This window comes from Triticum dicoccoides, chromosome 5B (genome assembly GCF_002162155.2).
Source record: "Triticum dicoccoides isolate Atlit2015 ecotype Zavitan chromosome 5B, WEW_v2.0, whole genome shotgun sequence".
Lineage (NCBI taxonomy): Eukaryota > Viridiplantae > Streptophyta > Magnoliopsida > Poales > Poaceae > Triticum > Triticum dicoccoides.
The window spans coordinates 352,739,678-352,748,262 of NC_041389.1; positions in this window are offsets into that span (position 1 = coordinate 352,739,678).

Genomic DNA, 8,585 nt, shown 5'->3' on the forward strand with positions numbered 1-8,585 from the left:
TTTGAAGAGGAGAATGATGAGTACGAGGAGGATGACAACGAAGTTGACCTCCATGACAACAATGTGGGTGATCTCGACCAATATCATGTGCAAGAGACAATGGACCAATCCATCCCTTTTTCCCGTGCATATGCATCGGACTCGGATGACGATGGTCCCGATGAAGAAGTTGATGAGGAGGGGTTCACGCCGAAGGAGGCCGAAGCATTCAAGAAGGTATTCGGGCGGGATCACAAGACACCATTGTTCAAGGATCTTAGTCTCGCGGATGAAGCCGTTGTGGATGGTGGCAAATGCATATCTCTTGGAGCTAGGCCAAGTTCTCACCGTGATTTGGAAGACGGCAAGAACGGGATATATCCCGGTTGTGAGTTTCAATCCTTCTTGGAATTGAAGATGTGGCTCGACAACTACTCGGTTACACATTATCGGTGCTCGCGCCACCCATCAGAATCGGTGCTCATACATAGAGGCCTCCCGTCGATAGCAAGACCGGTGATCAACGAGACATCCTCGAGCGTCACGGTCATCTCCCCGGTCTGAAGATGGAAACTGTGGGTCTCTGGCCTCCACCGATCAACAAGAGCGGACACTAGTGGAGCGTTCAGATTCGGCGTGGACCGGCTGACCAACAGAATCCACGGGAGTAGTCCTGCCTGCTTGATGTACGGTGTGTACCGCTCATCGTAAGGCATGGCAGGACCAGAGACCCCGTGATACCGAATCTTCAGAGGTTCAAGCTTCTGCAAAAAACAAGTAATGACAAATCTTAGGGCATGTAAATTTCAACTAAAGGTAAATTTGCAAAAGATTTAGAGTACTCATTATTACCTTATCCTTCTCGCGCATCATGTAGGACCGGTGTTGCACGTCGTAGACATCGTCCAGAAGCCAAACCATCCTTACAATTTCAAACAATAAACATACATGAGTTCATCTCAAATATCGGAAAACACTCAACATCTAATATATATCTAAAAAAACTCAACATCTCACATATAGCTACAAAACTCAACATCTCATAATTATCTACAAAACTAGGCATCTCATATATATCTAAAAAAATAAACAATCTAGGTTTAACTAACAAGAATCATATACTACCGGATATGACTACACATCCTCCATCACAACACCGAAAGAGTTTCCACCTAACGAATGAACACCGGATATGAACACCGGATATGAACACCGGATATGACTACACATCCTCCATCACAACAAGAATCATATACTACCGGATATGACTACCAATTCTTTTGGTTGCAATGAATGTGTGCTCATTCTGAAACACCGAAAGCCTGCCTTGACCACATTTGAACAATAGCATTGCTGCCTTGTCGGCTCTCTGCATACTTGTAAAACTAAATAAAATTTTGATAGTTGTTTTCAAAGTACTTGCCATTGATGAGAAAAGGATTCCACATTTGAAGGTCAGACCAGGAAATGGCTCCTGAGGTGGATGACTTATCATCTCCAATTGCAATATTACATCAAAAAACTTAATCTGGAACACCGAACGATTTTACGGAGGAAAAGAAAGGGAACGGAGGAGTTTACGTACTAGGAAGGATTGGAGATCGAATCCAAGCCTCAAAACTTCAAATCTGAGAGGGGGTGTGGGGGGATCCGAAGGGGGCGCCGCCGCCGCCGCTCTCTGTGACAACAGAGCAACTGGGAGAACTGCCTGGGAGGGTCTGGCCCGATGCGGGCTAAGTCAACGTGCAGCGCCTAAGACACGGGCGCTACAATATACACAGTACGGCGCCTAAGTCTTAGGCGCTGCAGTGCTGTCTGTGGGGCCAGGGCTGCCACGCTGGCAGGTTGTGCAACGCCTAAGTGATGGGCGCTGCACAGTAGGGTGCGGCGCCCAGCTGTCGGGCGCCACACGAAAGGGTCAGCAGAGTGAATTTTTTTGAAAGCAGGTCAGTTTGTGAATTGATTTAGGCCTCAGGTCAAATATGTGAAATTATCCGAGTTTCACGCAACAAGTCAACACGCACAGGACCGTAGTTTTCGAATCATTCTCAGCCTTGCAAACGCGCACTTAGAGCATCTCTAGCAAACCCCGTAAAATCCCAACCCGCATAAATTTTTTACATGTCGGCGCGCGTGAGGTCAGGCTCAGACCTTGTAAAACGGACCCGTAAAAAAGGATATTTGATGAATATGTTTTTTTACGCGTCGGTTATGTGGGGTCTTCTCGGGCACCGCCGCGTCGATTCGCAAAACGAAGACGCCCAATTATCGAATTTGACATTGGTTCCGACAAATAAATTCAAATTCAAACAATAGAACACAATTCACGCGCAAATAAAAGTTTAAAGTTTTGTAGGACAAACGCAAAAGAGGGTCTTGCCAGAGTGACGACCACGTCCGGCATCATCTTGGTCGATCTTCACTCCGCGCCATCGAGTCCATGGAGTTCATCGGAACCACTGAATCCACCTTCGGCGCTTGTTCCAACTCCTGCACCGAAATCATCGGCTGGTGCACTGAACGCATCGGCGACATTGGTTCCAAACCCCGCTGGAAAAACACCTCCGGCACTGTAACATGCACTGGCCGACGCAACCATTCTCCTCTTCAAGATTTCTCTTCTTGCCACATATGCCATTCTTTGGTAAGGTCGTCCATGTCATTGCGGTTCATTGTCATGATCTTGTTTTCTTCGGCGAGCAACATGGACATGGCTTTGTTCTCAGCGGCACGTACTCTTCTCTCCTTAATGGCCGCTTTGCGCAGCTCCTCTTCCTTGAGCAATTGTCATTTCTCTTGCTTGTCCTGTGCCTTCTTCTCGGCCAACTCTTTCTTGATCTCCAACGTCTTCAATAACCTCAACTCATTTGGTTGCACCATGGCATCAATCTTCTCCCTCAAGCTTGACGCTTCGTGCTCTCTCTTCATTTTCTCCTCAACCCTCTTGTCACCATCGGGCTTGTTCAAGATTCTTGGGCCATCATCATCCTCATCTTCATCCATGTTTGTAAGTGAACCTCTCTTCGGTGGGGATTCTTTGTCAATCAACTTCCACTTCTCGCAATTCTTGAGCAAGTCCCAACAATGCTCTAGTTTGAAGAATTTGCCTTTCGAAGCTTCCATGTCTTTGTATCTTTGTTGGGCAATTTTGTCCTACACAATTTGAACGATGCAATCATTTTATATGATGCAATCATTTTCATATGATGCAATATGATGTGCACAACTTGAACAAAGTCAAAATGAACTCACATAGTCAGATTCCACGGTTCCACGTGGTGGTGCATTGTGTACTTGCTCCTAGCAAGCCGCCCAACGACTGCAAATAGGCTTGATCACGTCCCAACGCTCTTGGAGCGACCGAAAGGTGCGTGGAGTCCTATTGGGATACTTTGCCATCATGCGGAAGTATTGATCATCGATCCTTTACCAATACCTCTTAGCGGTTTGAGAAGTACCCGTGCATGCATCAAGAGACACCGCACTCCATGCCTTGATCAACATTTGATCTTCCAAGATCGTGTAGTTCTTCATGTTGGGGAACGTAGTAATTTCAAAAATTTCCTACGCACACGCAAGATCATGGTGATGTATAGCAACGAGAGGGGGAGTGTATCTTCATACCCTTGAAGATTGCTAAGCGGAAGCGTTTATCAACGCGGTTGATGTAGTCGTACGTCTTCACGATCCGACCGATCCAAGTACCGAACGCACGGCACCTCCGAGTTCTGCACACGTTCAGCTCGATGACGTCCTCGCCTTCTCAATCCAGCAAGACAGGCGAAGTAGTAGATGAGTTCCGACAGCACGACGACGTGGTGACGGTGTTGGTGAAGAACAATCTCCGCAGGGCTTCGCCTAAGCACTACGGAAACTATGACGGAGGATAAACTAGAGGGGACGGGGTTGCCGACACACGGCTTGGTGTTTCTTGATGTGTCTTTGGTGCTAGCCCCGCCCCTCTATTTATATGTTGAGCCATGGGGTTGAAACTTGGAGCAAAAGCCTCCTCAAAGTCAGTTTTGCCCGAAAGGCAAGAGTCCCACTCGGACTCCAGGACCAAACGCCACAATCCTTGGCGTCTGGCCCAGACGCCATGGGCCTCAGCATCTGGCCCAGGGCCAGACACCAGGGTCTCCGGCGTTTGGCCCCCTGGCCTCCGCGAAACTCCTTTTGCACCGACTTATAGCCCCGTGGGCCTGACCCCTTGGCCTAACCATATCATCCAATATATGAATCTTTACCTCCGTACCATTCCAGAGCTCCTCTTCATGTCTGTGATCTCATTCGAGACTCCAAACAACATTCGGTCACCAACATACATAACTCATATAATACTATATCGTCAACGAACGTTAAGCGTGCGGACCCTACGGGTTCGAGAACTATGTAGACATGACCGAGACATTTCTCTGGTCAATAACCAATAGCGGAACCTGGATGCCCATATTGGCTCCTACATATTCTACGAAGATCTTTATCGGTCGAACCGCATAACAACATACGTTGTTCCCTTTGTCATCGGTATGTTACTTGCCCGAGATTCGATCGTCGGTATCTCAATACCTAGTTCAATCTCATTACCGGCAAGTTTCTTTACTCGTTCCGTAATGCATCATCCCGCAACTATCTCATTAGTTACAATGCTTGCAAGGCTTATAGTGATGTGCATTACCGAGTGGGCCCAGAGATACCTCTCCGACAATCAGAGTGACAAATCCTAATCTCGAAATACGCCAACCCAACAAGTACCTTCGGAGACACCTGTAGAGCACCTTTATAATCACCCAGTTATGTTGTGACGTTTGGTAGCACACAAAGTGTTCCTCCGGTAAATGGGAGTTGCATAATCTCATAGTTATAGGAACATGTATAAGTCATGAAGCAAGCAATAGCAACAAACTAAACGATCAAATGCTAAGCTAACGGAATGGGTCAAGTCAATCACATCATTCTCCTAATGATGTGATCCCGTTAATCAAATGACAACTCTTTGTCTATGGCTAGGAAACATAACCATCTTTGATCAACGAGCTAGTCTAGTAGAGGCATACTAGTGACACTCTGTTTGTCTATGTATTCACACATTTATCATGTTTCCGGTTAATACAATTCTAGCATGAATAATAAACATTTATCATGAAATAAGGAAACAAATAATAACTTCATTATTGCCTCTAGGGCATATTTCCTTCAGTCTTCCACTTTCACTAGAGTCAATAATCTAGTTCACATCGCCATGTGATTTAACACCAATATTCACATTTGTATGTGATTAACACCCATAATTCACATCGTCATGTGATCAACACCCAAAGGGTTTACTAGAGTCAATAATCTAGTCCACATCGCTATGTGATTAACACCCAAAGAGTACTAAGGTATGATCATGTTTTGCTCATGAGAGAAGTTTAGTCAACGGGTCTGTCACATTCAGAGCTGTATGTATTTTGCAAATATTCTATGTCTACAATGCTCTGCACAGAGCTACTCTAGCTAATTGCTCCCACTTTCAATATGTATCCAGATTGAGACTTAGAGTCGTCTGGATTAGTGTAAAACCTTGCATCGATGTAACTCTTTACGACGAACTCTTTTATTACCTCCATAATCGAGAAACGTCTCCTTAGTCCTCACTAAGGATATTCTTGACCGCTATCTAGTGATCAACTCCTAGATCAAAATTGTACTCCCTTGCCAAACTCAGAGCAAGGTATACAATAGGTCTGGTATACAACATAGCATACTTTATAGAACCTATGACTGAGGCATAGGGAATGACTTTCATTCTCTTTCTATTTTCTGCCGCGGTTGGGATTTGAGTCTTACTCAATTTCATACCTTCGCAACACAGGCAAGAACTCTTTCTTTGACTGTTCCATTTTGAACTACTTCAAAATTTTGTCAAGGTATGTACTCATTGAAAATCTTATCAAGCGTCTTGATCTATCTCAATAGATCTTGATGCTTAATATGTAAGTAGCTTTACTGAGGTCTTTCTTTTAAAGAACTCCTTTCAAACACTTCTTTATGCTTTCCAGAAAAATTCTACATCATTTCTGATCAACAATATGTCACTCACATATACTTATCAAAAAGGTTGTAGTGCTCCCACTCACTTTATTGTAAATACAGGCTTCACTGCAAGTCCTGTATAAACCTATATGCTTTGATCAACTTATCAAAACGTATATTCCAACTCCGAGATGCTTGCACCAGTCCATAGATGGATCGCTGGAGCTTGCACATTTTGTTAGCACCTTTAGGATTGACAAAACCTTCTGGTTGCGTCATATACAACTCTTCTTTAAGAAAACCATTAAGGAATGCAGTTTTGACATCTATTTGCCAGATTTCATAAAATGTGGCAATTGCTAACATGATTCGGACAGACTTAAGCATCGCTACAATTGAGAAAATATTATTGTAGTCAACACCTTGAACTTGTCGAAAACCTTTTTGCGACAAGTCAAGCTTTGTAGATAGTAACACTACTATCAACGTCTGTCTTCCTCTTGAAGATCCATTTATTTTCTATGGCTTGCCGATCATCGGGCAAGTCCACCAAAGTCCACACTTTGTTCTCATACATGGATCCTACCGCAGATTTCATGGCCTCCAGCCATTTCGCGGAATCTGGGCTCATCAACGCTTCCTCATAGTTCGTAGGTTTATCATGGTCTAGTAACATGACTTTCAAAACAGGATTACCGTACCACTCTGGTGCGGACCGTACTCTGGAAGACCTATGAGGTTTTGTAGTAACTTGATCTGAAGTTTCATGATCATCATCATTAGCTTCCTCACTAATTGGTGTAAGAATCACTGGAACTGATTTCAGTGATGAACTATTTTCCAATTCAGGAGAAGGTACTATTACCTCATCAAGTTCTATTTTTCTCCCGCTCGCTTCTTTCGAGAGAAACTCCTTCTCTAGAAAGGATCCGTTCTTAGCAACGAATATTTTGCCTTCAAATCTGTGATTAGAAGGTGTACCCAACAGTCTCCTTTGGGTATCCTATGAAGACGCATTTCTCCAATTTGGGTTCGAGCTTATTAGGTTGAAACTTTTTCACATAAGCATCGCAACTGCAAACTTTAAGAAACGACAACTTAGGTTTATTGCTAAACCATAGTTCATACGGTGTCGTATCAACGGATTTAGATGGTGCCCTATTTTAACGTGAATGTAGCTATCTCTAATGCATAACCCCAAAATGATATTGGTAAATGGGTAAGATACATCATTGATTGCACCATATCAAATAAAGTGCGGTTATGACGTTCGGACACACCGTTACGCTGTGGTGTTCCAGGTGGCATGAGTTTGGGAAACTATTCCACATTATTTTAACTGAAGGCCAAACTCATAACTCAAATATTCATCTCCACGATCAGATCATATAAACTTTATTTTCTTGTTACGATGATTTTCCACTTCACTCTGACATTCTTTGAACCTTTCAACTGTTTCAGACTTATGTTTCATCAAGTAGATATACCCATATCTTCTCGAATCATCTGTCAAGGTCAGAAAATAACGATACCCGCCACGAGTATCAACACTCATTGGACCGCATACATCGGTATGTATTATTTCCAACAAGTCATTAGCTCGTTCCGTTGTTCCGAAGAACGGAGTTTTAGTCATCTTGCCCAAAAGGCATGGTTCGCAAGCATCAAATGATTCATAACCAAGTGATTCAGAAAATCCATCTTTATGGAGTTTCTTCATGCGCTTTACACCGATATGACCCAAACTGCAGTGCCACAAATAAGTTGCACTATCATTATTAACTTTGCATCTTTTGGCATCAATATTATGAATATGTGTATCACTATGATCGAGATCCAACAAACTATTTTCATTGGGTGTATGACCATTGAAGGTTTCATTCATGTAAACAGAACAACAATTATTCTCTGACTTTAAATGAATAACCGTATTACAATAAACATGATCAAATCATATTCATGCTCAACGCAAATGCCAAATAACATTTATTTAGGTTTAACACTAATCCCAAAAGTACATGGAGTGTGCGATGATGATCATATCAATCTTGGAACCACTTCCAACACACATCGTCACTTCACCCTCAACTAGTCTCTGTTTATTCTGTAACTCCTGTTTCGAGTTACTAATCTTTTTAGCAACCGAAGAAGTATCAAATACTTAGGGGCTACTATAAACACTAGTAAGGTACATCAATAACCTCTATATCAAATATACCCTTGTTCACATTGCCATCCTTCTTATCCACCAAATATTCAGGGTATTTCCGCTTCCAGTGACCATTTCCTTTGCAGTAGAAGCACTCAGTTTCAGGCTTTGGTCCAGTTTTGGGTTTCCTTGCGGGAGTGACAACTTGCTTGTCATTCTACTTGAACTTCCCTTTCTTTCCCTTTGCCCTTTTATTGAAACTAGTGATCTTGTCAATCATCAACACTTGATGTTCTTTCTTGATTTCTACCTTCGTTAATTTCTCCATCACGAAGAGCTCGGGAATCATTTTCGTCATCCCTTGCATACTATAGTTCATCACGAAGTTCTACTAACTTGGTGATGGTGACTAGAGAAATCTGTCAATCACTATCTTATCTGG